Genomic DNA, 12,068 nt, shown 5'->3' with positions numbered 1-12,068 from the left:
TATCAAAATGTGCTCCAAGTCCAAATTGGACAAAGTTGGGTTCAAAAAGTACTTATGAACACAGGAAAATTTTTTTGTACCTATATGGACGAACTTTGGTACTAAAGGTCAAGACTAGGTTTAAAAAGGACGAACTTTGTGTTCCTACTTGTCGAAATGCTCTTCAAGTCGAAATTTGAAAAATTTCTGGTTCAAAAGGTACTTATTGTCCCTGGAAAGTAGTTATGTACCAATGTTGACGAAGTTTGGCACAAAACGTCATGACACAATTCAGAATGGATGAACTTTGGGTTTCTACTAGTCAAAATGTGCTCCAAGTCCAAATTTGGATGTTATTTGGATCAAAAAGTACTGATGAATCCTGAAAAGAAGATTTGTACCTGTGGGGATGAAGTATGGCACAAATGGTCAAGACAGAGAAAGAAAAGGATGAACTTTGGGATTCTACTCGTCCAAATGTGCTCCAAGTCCAAAATTTTGACGAAGTCTTCTTCAAAAGGTACTTATGAACCCTGGAAAGGAGTTTTATACCTATGTGGACGAACTTTGACACAAGAGGTCAAGAGAGAGTAGGAAAAGGATGAACTTTGGGTTCCTACTTATCGAAATGTTCTTCAAGTCCAAATTTGGATGAAGTTTGGTTCAAAAGGTACGTATGGACCGTGGAAAGGAGTTCTGTACAAAACATCATGTTAGAATCTGAAAAGGACGAACTTTGGATTTCTACTTGTCGAAATGTGCTCCAACTTTGGTTCAAAAGGTACTTACGTACACGGGAAAGGTGTTTTGTACCTGCGTGGATGAACTTTGGTACAAAAGGTCAAGACACAGCTTGAAAAGGACAAACTTTAGGTCCTACTTATCGAAATGTTCTTCAAGTCCAAATTTGAAAAAAGTTTTGTTCAAAAGGTATATATTGACCTTGGAAAGGAGTTCTGTACCCGTGTGGATGAAATTTGGCACAAAACTTCATGATAAAGTCCGAAAAGGATGAACTTTTGGTCTCTAATTGTCAGAATGTGCTCCAAGTCCAAATTTGGACGATGTTTGGTACCTGTATCGACAAACTTTGGCATAGAAGGTCGAGAAATTTTCCAAAAATGACGAACTTTGGGTTTCTACTTGTTGAAATGTGCTTCAAGTCCAAATTTGGATGATGTTTAGTTCAAAAGGTACTTATGAACACTTGAAAGGAGTTTTGTACCTGTGTGAACGAACTTTGGCACAAGAGGTCAAGACAGGGTTTGTAAAAGACGAACTTTGGGTTCCTACTTGTCGAAATGTTCTTCAAGTCCAAATTTGGACGATGTTTGGTTCAAAAGGTACTTATGGACCCTGTCAAGGAGTTCTGTACTGGTGTGGACGAACTTTGGCACAAAACATCATGACAGAATCCAAAAAGGATGAATATTGGGTTTCTACTTGTCGAAATGTTCTCCAAGTCCAAATTTAGAGGAAGTTGGATTCAATAGGTACAAAAGGTAGAAACCCAATGAGTTTTGATCTATGGAAAAGGGTTTTACCTGTGTGGTCGAACTTTGGCACAAAAGGTAAAGACAAAGTTCAAAAAGGACGAACATTGGGCCTCTACTTGTCGAAATATTCTCCATGTCAAAATTTTCAAGAAGTTGGGTTCAAAAGGTACTTATGAACCCTTTAAATGAGTTTTTTATCAGTGTGAGTGAACTTTGGAACAAACGGTGAAAATAAAGTCCAGAAAGGACGAACTTTGGGATTCTACATGTCGAAATGTTCTCCAAGTCCAAATTTGGATGAAGTTAGGTTTAAAAGGTACATATGAACCGTGGAAAAGAGTTTTGAACTATGTGGACGAACTTTGGCGTAAAAGGTCAAGAAAGAATAAAAAAGGATGAAAGGTTTCTACTTGTCGAAATTTGCTTCGAATCTAAATTTTGACGAAGTTTGGTTCAAAATGTACTTATGAACCCTAGAAAGGAGTATTCTACCTGTGTGGACGAGCTTTGGAACAAAAGGTCAAAACAAAGCCCGAAAAGGACAAACTTTGGGTTTCTTCAATTTGAAATGAGCTTCAAGTCCAAATTTTGATGAAGTTGGGTTCAAAAGGTACTTATGAACCCTTGAAAGGAGTTTAGTACCTGTGTGGCCGAACTTTGGCACAAAAGATCAAGCCAGAGAACGAAAAGGAGGAACATTGGGTTTCTACTTCTCGAAATGTGATCCAATTCCAAATTGGGACGAAGTTGAGTTCAAAAGGTACTTATGAACACAAAAAAAGGTGTTTTGTACCTGTGGACGATTTTTGGTAGAAAAGGTCAAGACAAAGTTTGAAAAGGACAAACTTTATGTCCCTACTTGTCGAAATGCTCTTCAAGTCAAAATTTGGAAAATGTTTGGTTCAAAAGGTACTTAATAATCCTGGAAAGGAGTTCTGTACTGGTGTGGACGAAATTTGGCACAAAACGTCATGACAAAATCAATAATGGATGAACTTTGAGTTTCTACTTATCGAAATGTGCTCCAAATCCAAATTTGGATGTTATTTGGTTCAAAAGGTACTGATGAACCTTGGAAAGGAGTTTTGTACCTGTGGGGACGAATGATGGCAAAAATGGTCAAGACGATGAAAGAAACACTTTGGGTTTTTACTTGTCGAAATTTGCTCCAAGTCCAAATTTTTGACGAAGTCTTGTTCAAAAGGTACTTATGAACCCTGGAAAGGAGTTGGTACCTATGTGGATGAACTTTGGCACATGAGGTCGAGATAAAGCTGAAAAATGACGGACTTTGGGTTCCTACTTGTCGAAATATTCTTTAAGTCCAAATTTGGACGAAGTTTGGTTCAAAAGGTACATATGGACCCTAGAAAGGAGTTTTGTACCGGTGTGGATGAACTTTGGCCCAAAATGCCATGACAGAATCCAAAAAGGACGAACTATAGGTTTCTACTTGTTGAAATGTGCTCCAACTCCAAATTTTGATGAAGTTTGGTTCAAAATGTACTTATGTACACAGGAAAGGTGTTTTGTTATGTGAACGAACTTTGGTACAAAAGGCCAAGACAAAGTTTGAAAAGGACGAACTTTGGGTCCTACTTGTTGAAACGTTCTTCAAGTCCAAATTTGGAAAAAGTTTTGTTCAAAAGGTACTTATTGACCCTGGGAAGGAGTCTTGTATCGATGTGGACGAAATTTGGCAAAAAACCATCATGAGAAAATCTGAAAAGGACAAACTTTTGGTTTCTACTTGTCGAAATGTGCTCCAAGTCCAAATATGGACGATGTTTAGTTTAAAAGTTACTTATGAACCCTTGAAAAGAGTTTTTTTACCTGTGGACTCTATGTCACAAAATATCAAGACAATGAACGAAAAAAGCTTTGATTTGTGTGGATGAACGTTGACATAAAAGCTCAAGAAAGAACGAAAAAATGATTAACTTTGGGTTTCTACTTTTCGAAATGTGCTTGAAATCTAAATTTTGACGAACTTTGGTTCAAAATGTACTTATGAACCCTGGAAAGGAGTATTGTACCTGTGTGGACGAACTTTGAAACAAAAGGACAAAACAAAGCCCAAAAAGGACGAACTTTGGGTTTCTACAGTTCGAAATGAGCTTCAAGTTCAAATTTGGATGAAGTTGGGTTCAAAATGTACTTATGAACCCTTGAAAGAAGTTTTGTACCTGTGTGGCTGAACTTTGGCACAAAAGGTCAAGACAGAGAATGAAAAGAAGGAACTTTGGGTTTAAACTAGTCGAAATGTTATCCAATTCCAAATTGGGACAAAGATGGGTTAAAAAGGTATTTATGAACACAGGAAATGTGTTTTGTAAATGTGTGGACAAACTTTAGTGCAAAAGGTCAAAATAGAGTTTGAAAAGGATGAACTTTGTGTTCCTACTTGTCAAAATGCTCTTCAAGTGGAAATTTGGAAAATATTTGGTTCAAAAGATACTTATTGACCCTGGAAAGTAGTTCTGTACCAGTGTGGATGAAGTTTAGCACAAAACGTCATGACACAATTTGGAATGGATGAACTTTGGGTTTCTACTAGTCGAAATGTGCTCCAAGTCCAAATTTGGATGTTGTTTGGATCAAAAGGTACACTGATGAACCCTGGAAAGGATTTTGTACCTATGGGGACGAACGATGGGACAAATGGTCGAGACAGAGAAAGAAAAGGATGAACTTTGGGTTTTTACTTGTCCAAATGTGCTCCAAGTCCAAACTTTTGACGAAGTCTTGTTTAAAAGGTACTTATGTGTTGGATTTTGTGTCCTAAAACTCGTAGTTTGTAAATTAATAAATATATTCTGTTTTATTTTTTGATAAATTTGTTATTGAAATTGTAATCTTGAATCCAATAAACTAAGGTCCTGAGGCTATTTAATATAGTTTGAACTTTATATAGTGACATAAAAGTGGATCAAGTTCAAATAAAGAGCCAAAATGGTCTATAGTATATGAATAAGGTTGGGCGCCTTATTCTGGGGACACTATGGATGCGGCCCACTTTGTAGTTAGTACAAACGATGTGATCCTGAATCGTTTATATAGAGATATGTGAGTGGGGGCATCCTATGTAAAGAGTTTACATAAGACTGAACCATGAAATAGTCATTATTTATGTTCTAAATATTGTTTATGTATAAAACTGACTATTTCGTTAATTGATGACCTAGGTAACTTAATCTTAATCCTGAGCTAACTATGAACTCCTGTTCACTCAGAATTATCCTTAGATCTGCATAGATGAGGGCAGCTCAATATCGCTGGCCCAATAAGCCTCCCATTTCAAGGGTAAGATCGGGTAACTATGAACCCTTGAAAGGAGTTTTATACCTGTGTGAACGAACTTTGGAACAAAATATGAAAATAGAGTCCGCAAAGGACGAATGTTGGGTTTCTACATGTCAAAATGTTCTCCAAGTCCAAATTTGGACGAAGTTGGTTTAAAAGGTACATATGAATCCTAGAAAAGAGTTTTGATCTGTGTGGACGAACTTTGGCACAAAAGGTCAAGAAAGAATAAAAAATGATGAAAGGTTTCCACTTGTTGAAATTTTCTTCAAATCTAAATTTTGACGAAGTTTGGCTCAATGTACTTATGAACCCTGGAAAGGAGTATTGTACCTGTGTGGATGAACATTGGAATAAAAGGTAAAAACAAAGTCGAAAAGGATGAACTTTAGGTTTCTACAATTCGAAATGAGCTTCAAGTCCAAAATTCGATGAAGTTGGGTTCAAAAGGTACTTATAAACCCTTGAAAGGAGTTTTGTACCTGTGTGGCCGAACTTTAGCTCAAAAGATCAAGCCAAAGAACAAAAAGGAGGAAATTTGGGTTTCTACTTGTCGAAATGTGCTCCAAATCCAAATTTGGATGCTATTTGGTTTAAAAGGTACTGATGAACCCTGGAAAGGATATTTGTACCTGTGGGGACGAATTATGGCAAAAATGGTCAAGATAGAGAAAGAATAGGACGAACTTTGGGTTTCTACTTATCGAAATTTGCTCCAGGTCCAAAATTTTGACAAAGTCTTGTTCAAATGGTACTTATGAACCCTAGAAAGGAGTTGGTACCTATGTGGACGAACTTTGGCACATGAGGTCAAGACAGAGTTGGAAAAGGACAGGCACAAGATGTCACACCTCGCCCCAGACCACCCTCCAATCCTGGGAAAGGGCATGATTGACAGTAGTTATCAACCCTTTGGTTGACACTTACTACCTAATAACTCTTACAGAAATAACTCTGATACCAATGAACGAATTCAACAACCAACTGATTAAGTATGCCCATTTTATTTTACAATAATATAACGTTTATACAACTCAAAGACTTAACAACAAAGTTTACAACAACAATCGTAAAACCCTCCGGGAGTGTAACTATGGCACGTGGCAGACCTTGACCTTAGCAGCACCCTGGAACTCCTCACTTTTCGCTACCTGGGGGGGGGGGGAAGGGTAAAACATAAAACATGGAAAACATGAGCTATAAAGCCCAATGAGTGGTGCCTTTAGATAAACAAATAACTTTATCAACAGAAATATATTTTTGGGAAAGCAATGCATAGTCATTACTATTTTCTAGTCAGACCGCTGGATTATACCCAGCTCAACTGTTGGTTAAAAAAAACAACCCCAGCTTGACCGCTGGTTATCACATAATAAAACATCCCCTAGTTTTACCATTGGTTATCCCTGGCATGATCCTACATCTTCCCCAGTATTTTCACACGTATACTCAAGCAATGTATCAACAATTTCTATGGAAACTTTCCCTGTACCCTATTATCTCGCTAATGTGCACATTGACTATTTTTTCCGCTAGCTATGCTTAGGTAACTTGACTATATTTTCCACTGGTCATCACCGACTATAATTTCCCACCGACCGAAGCCGACTATATTTTCCCGCCAAGTACCTTTTAAAGCATGCTAACTATATATCCCAGGTACAATTCCAGTTTCCAACACAAACATACAAGCAATATCTTAACAATCATAGTAATAAGATAAACATATATCCCTGATCATGCCAACTTAACATTATCCCCTATATATAGTAATTATATCAACAATACAATACACAATAACCACTCACCTTGGTTGGTTAGGAACTTTCCTTTCCGAAGTTCCTTAGGTTTTCTTGGTTTCCCCTTTTGAATCCTAAATTCCAGATTCAAATATCAGCCTAGATTACTCATAGTTCCAGACCTTATTTTAAGATACTTCCTTCTACAAACATATTCTAAAATATCTCAGAAATATTACCCTTAGCTCAAAAATCCTCTTGGTTTGGCCGGAATCATCAAAACATTAAGACTCGCCCAGCTTACCCGACAGCTCAACCCTTCTGTCTTTTCCTCATTGTCCAGCCCGATTCCTTAGAGCTTATTCTTTGGCAGCCCCACCATGAAAACTAGACTCTTTTAACTTTCATATGGCTTTAAAATCACATTAAACGCATGAGTATTCTGGGAGAACTCCCCGTTCCAATTTGATGCTGCTTTCCAGACTTCACTATCCAATGCGTCCTCTTTGAACTTCTATGTCCTACGCATGGATTTTGCTCTCAACACAAGGTTTCCTCAACTCTCCCACTCTTCTTAAATGTATTTTGAGTTGTGATCTGAAGAATGAAGTCTTTGGTCCTATTTATAGGCGTCTAAGATTGCTCCATGGTCGACACCTCCTACTTGGCCGCATGACCAAGTGTCTCTTTCTTACACCATCAATGCAATCTTGCATCAGCACAACCCAAGGTGTCTTCTTCTCTTTTCACCAACGCATAGCCCTTAACTTTGTATGTCTTCTTTTGCTACCATCTCTTTTTTTAAGGCTTAAGAATTCTTCCTAACAAGCCACATGTCCGGATGACATCCTCCATGAGTTCATCCTTCATATGCATCCACAAACTTCTTGAATGTTCAACGCATATTAAGCTATCAATGCATAGTAGGCCATCAACACATAGTCTATATCCACGCATAGCAACCCAACTCACTTAGTCACCGCAAGTCTTAACCATCACAAGAGTCAACCACTACCAACGTATCCATCATCCAACCCATCCAATGCATCCAACGCGTCCAACCTAGCTCATTGCATGGCCTTTGTCCAACGTATCCATCGTGCAAGCCATCTCACTACCATCGCAATCCAACTTAGCCATCGCAAGAGCCAGCCATCACCAACGCATAGGATGGTTGCTCGTCCTCGACTCACAGCTCGCTCGGCATCAACGCATCGCTCGTTTGGCATCGATGCATGGTGCTTAGTATGGGCGCTAGTCACCAATGCATGGGCGTGTAACATGGGCACTGGCATGGGCGCTCGGCAGCGTTTAACAGCGCTCGATGCATGGGCCCTCGACGCATGCCTTGCCCCTGTCTTTGCCTACACTTGTGCCATTCAACCCTTCAACGCATCACACTTCCATTTTCCTTCCTTCAGTCACATGCCATCCACAAACAACCTTTCCAACGCATCAACACAACCTCTTCCAATGCATTGGTCCCTTCCAACGCATCCCACACAACATTCTATAACTAGCCAAATTTCCAAATTTTTCCCTTTGCCCAAGTAATCTTTCCAAGATCTTATGGCCAATGTATAGCAATGCCTAGTCCAACACTTAGACAATTTTCATCGATTTAAGCTTTATTCAAAGCTACTCAAGGAAAAATCTATCCTACACTTAGAAATTTCTTTCACTTCAACATAGGATTTAACTTTCTCCTAGTTAATCCGTTAATCACCTGCTTAAATAGGGAAAATGGAAATCCGGGTTTCACACAAGAGGTCAAGACCGAGTTTGAAAAGGAAGAACTTTGCGTTGCTACTTGTTGAAATGTGCTCCAAAAGGTCAAGACAAAGTTGGGTTCAAAAGATACTTATGAACTCTTGAAAGGAGTTTTGTATCTGTATGGATGAACTTTGGCACAAAAGGTCAAGACAGAGAACAAAAAGGATGAACTTTGGGTTTCTACTTCTCGAAATGTGCTCCAAAACCCAACTTTGACGAAGTTGGGTTCAAAAGGTACTTATGAACACAGGAAAGGTGTTTTGTCGTGTGTGGACGAACTGTGGTACAAAAGGTCAAGACATAGTTTGAAAAAGCACTTTGAGTTCCTACTTATCGAAATGTTCTTCAAGTCCAAGTTGGGATGAAGTTTTACTCAAAAGGTACTTATGGACCCTGGAAAGGAGTTTTGTACCGGTGTGACACCAAACCACAAATCCCTCCCATACCCACACTCAAAAAACAGATGATCACGAGTACCTAACCAAAGAAGACACTCAACATCAGGCGACTGATCCCATCACCTCAACCAATTTTGAGTACCTAACCAATCCCTCACAGCCAGCCAAACAATAAAAGAGTGTTGCGGAATACTACTCCCAGACCATATAAGACACGCCCAAGACACCTTTGGATGACGAGGATCCAAACTCTCCCATGCACTAGCAACAGAAAACCGACCATTAGCACTCATAACCCACACCCAATAATCCTCACCACTCACTCTAGGCTCCACAACCTTAATTAAGCCCCAAAGCTCGGGAAATTCCCACGAAACAGTAGGCCATAAACACCTACCATCTCCATCAAAGAAATCAGTTAATCGAGCTTGCTGACTACTCGTTGCAGCATACAGAACCCTAACCCCATACGTCTCTAAGATCGAACCCCCAGGAAACCACAGATCCTACCAAACAAAACACTTCCAAAAGTTCGTCCTTTTCAGACTCTATCTTGAATTTTTGTGCCAAAGTTCATGTACAAAGGTACAAAACTGCTTTCTAGGCTTCTTTAGTACCTTTTGAACCAAACTTCATCCTAATTTGAACTTGGAGCACATTTCAACAAGTAGAAACCCAAAGTTCGTCCTTTTCGAACTCTGTCTTAACCATTTTTATCTAAGTTCGTCCACACAAGTACAAAACTCCATTCCAAGGTTCATAACTACCATTTGAACCAGACTTCGTCAAAATTTGAACTCCATTCCAGGGTTCATAACTACCATTTGAACCAGACTTCGTCAAAATTTGGACTTGAAACACATTTCTACAAGTAGAAACCTAAAGTGCATCCTTTTCGAACTTTGTCTTGAACATTTGTGATAAAGTTCATCCACACAAGTACAAAACTCATTTACAGAGTTCATAAGTATCTTTTGAATCAAACATTGTCCAAATTTTGACTTAGAACACATTTCGACAAGTAGAAACCCAAAGTTTGACCTTTTCGGATTCTGTCATGACGTTTTATGCCAAAGTTAGTCCACACAAGTACAAAACACCTTTGAAGGGTTTGTAAGTATCGTTTGAACCCATCCTCGTCCAAATTTGGACTTGAAAAACATTTCGACAAGTAGAAACCCAATGTTCGTCCTTTTCGAATTCTAACTTGTACTTTTGTGCCAAAATTCGTGCACACAGGTACAAAACTCCTTTCCCCCTCATAAGTACCTTTTGAACCCTATCTTCTTCAAAATTTGGACTTGGAGAACATTTCGACAAGTAGAAACCGAAAGTACGTCCTTTTCAGGCTCTATCTTGACCCTTTATGCCAAAGTTCGTGCACACGGGTACAAAACTCATTTCCAGGATTTATAACTACCTTTTGAACCAAACATCATCAAAATTTGACTTGGAGCACATTTCGTCAAGTAAAAACCCGAAGTTTTTCCTTTTCGGACTCTGTCTTGACCTTTTGTGCCAAAGTTCGCCCACACAGATACAAAACTCCTTTCCAAATTTCACAAGAAACTTTTTAACCAAGCTTTGTCAAAATTTAAGCACATTTCAACAAGTAGAAACCAAATTTTCGTCCCTTTCGGATTATGTCTTGACCATTTGTGTCAAAGTTTGTGCACAGAAGTACAAAACTCCTTTCCACGGTTCATAAGTAGCTTTTGAACCAAACTTCGTCCTAATTTAAACTTGGAGAACATTTCGAAAAATAGAAACCCAAAGTTCGTCCTTTTCGAACTCAATATTGACCTTTTGTGCCAAAGTTCATCCACATGGGTACAAAACTCCTTTCCAGGATTCATAAGTACCTTTTGAACCAGACTTTGTCAAATTTTAGAATTAAAGCATATTTCGACAAGTAGAAACCCAAAGTTTGTCCTTTTCAAACTTTGTCTTGAACATTTGTTCCAAAGTACTACACAGGTACAAAACTCCTTTCTGTTTCATAAATACCTTTTGAACAAAACTTTGTCCAAATTTGGACTTGGAGCACATTTCAAAAAATAGAAACTCAAAATTCGTCCTTTTTAGTCATGACACTTTGTGCCAAAGTTCATCCACATAGGTACAAAACACCTTTCCAGGGTTCATAACTATCGTTTGAACCCAACTTCGTCCAAATTTTGACTTGGAGCACGTTTCGACAAGTAGAGATCCAAAGTTCTTCCTTTTTGGAATCTGCCTTGACCTTTTGTGCCAACTTTCGTGTACACAGGTACAAAACTCCTTTCCAGGGTTCATAACTACCTCTTGAACCCAATCTACCAATTTCACTACGAGAACATTTCGATAAGTAGAAACATAAAATTTGTCCTTTTCGGATTTTTTTCATGACCTTTTGTGCTAAAGTTCGTCCACACTAGTACAAAACACATTTCCATGGTTCATAAATATCTTTTGAACCCAACTTCATCCATATTTGGATTTGGAGAACATTTTGATAAGTAGAAAACCAACATTCGTCTTTTCCGGACTCCGTGTTTACCTTTTGTACCAAAGTTCCAAAATTTGGACTTGGAGAACAATTCAACATGTAGAATCCCAAAGTTTGTCCTTTCCGAACTCTATTTTCACCTTTTGTTCCAAAGTTCGTTCACACATATACAAAACTCCTTTCCAGGGTTCATAAGTATCTTTTGAACCCAACCTCTTCCAAATTTGGACATTGAGAATATTTCGACAATTAGAAACCCAATGTTTGTTCTTTTCGAACTTTGTCTTCATCTTTTGTGCCAAAGTTTCCTCCACACAGGTACACAACTGTTTTCCAGGGTTGATAAGTACCTATGAACCCAACTTCCTCCAAATTTTGACTTGGACAACATTTCGTCAAGTTTAACCCAAAGTTCGTTCTTTTCGAACTCTGTCTTGACCTTTTTTGCCAAAGTTCGTCCACAAAGGTACAAAACTCATTTCAAGTGTTCATAAGTACCTTTTGAACCAAACATCGTCCAAATTTGGACTTGGAGCACATTTCAATAAGTAAAAACCCAAAGTTCGACCTTTTTAGATTCTGTCATGACGTTTTGTGCCAAAGTTCATCCACACCTATACAGACTCCTTTCCAAGGTTCATAAGTACCTTTTGAACCAAACATTATCCTAATTTGGACTTGGAGCACATTTCGACAAATAGAAACCCAAAATTCGTCCTTTTTGGATTTTGTCATGACGTTTTGTGCCTAAGTTCATCCACACTGGTGCAAAGCTCCTTTCTAAGGTCCATAAGTACCTTTTGAATAAAAATTCATCCAAATTTGGACTTGAAGAACATTTCAACAAGTAGGAACCCAAAGTTCGTCCTCTTCAAACTCTGCCTTGACCTTT

The sequence above is a fragment of the Benincasa hispida genome, chromosome 4 (genome assembly GCF_027475165.1).
Source record: "Benincasa hispida cultivar pf3 chromosome 4, pf3_genome.v1.1, whole genome shotgun sequence".
In the NCBI taxonomy this organism is placed as follows: Eukaryota; Viridiplantae; Streptophyta; class Magnoliopsida; order Cucurbitales; family Cucurbitaceae; genus Benincasa; species Benincasa hispida.
This window is presented reverse-complemented; position numbering follows the sequence as displayed.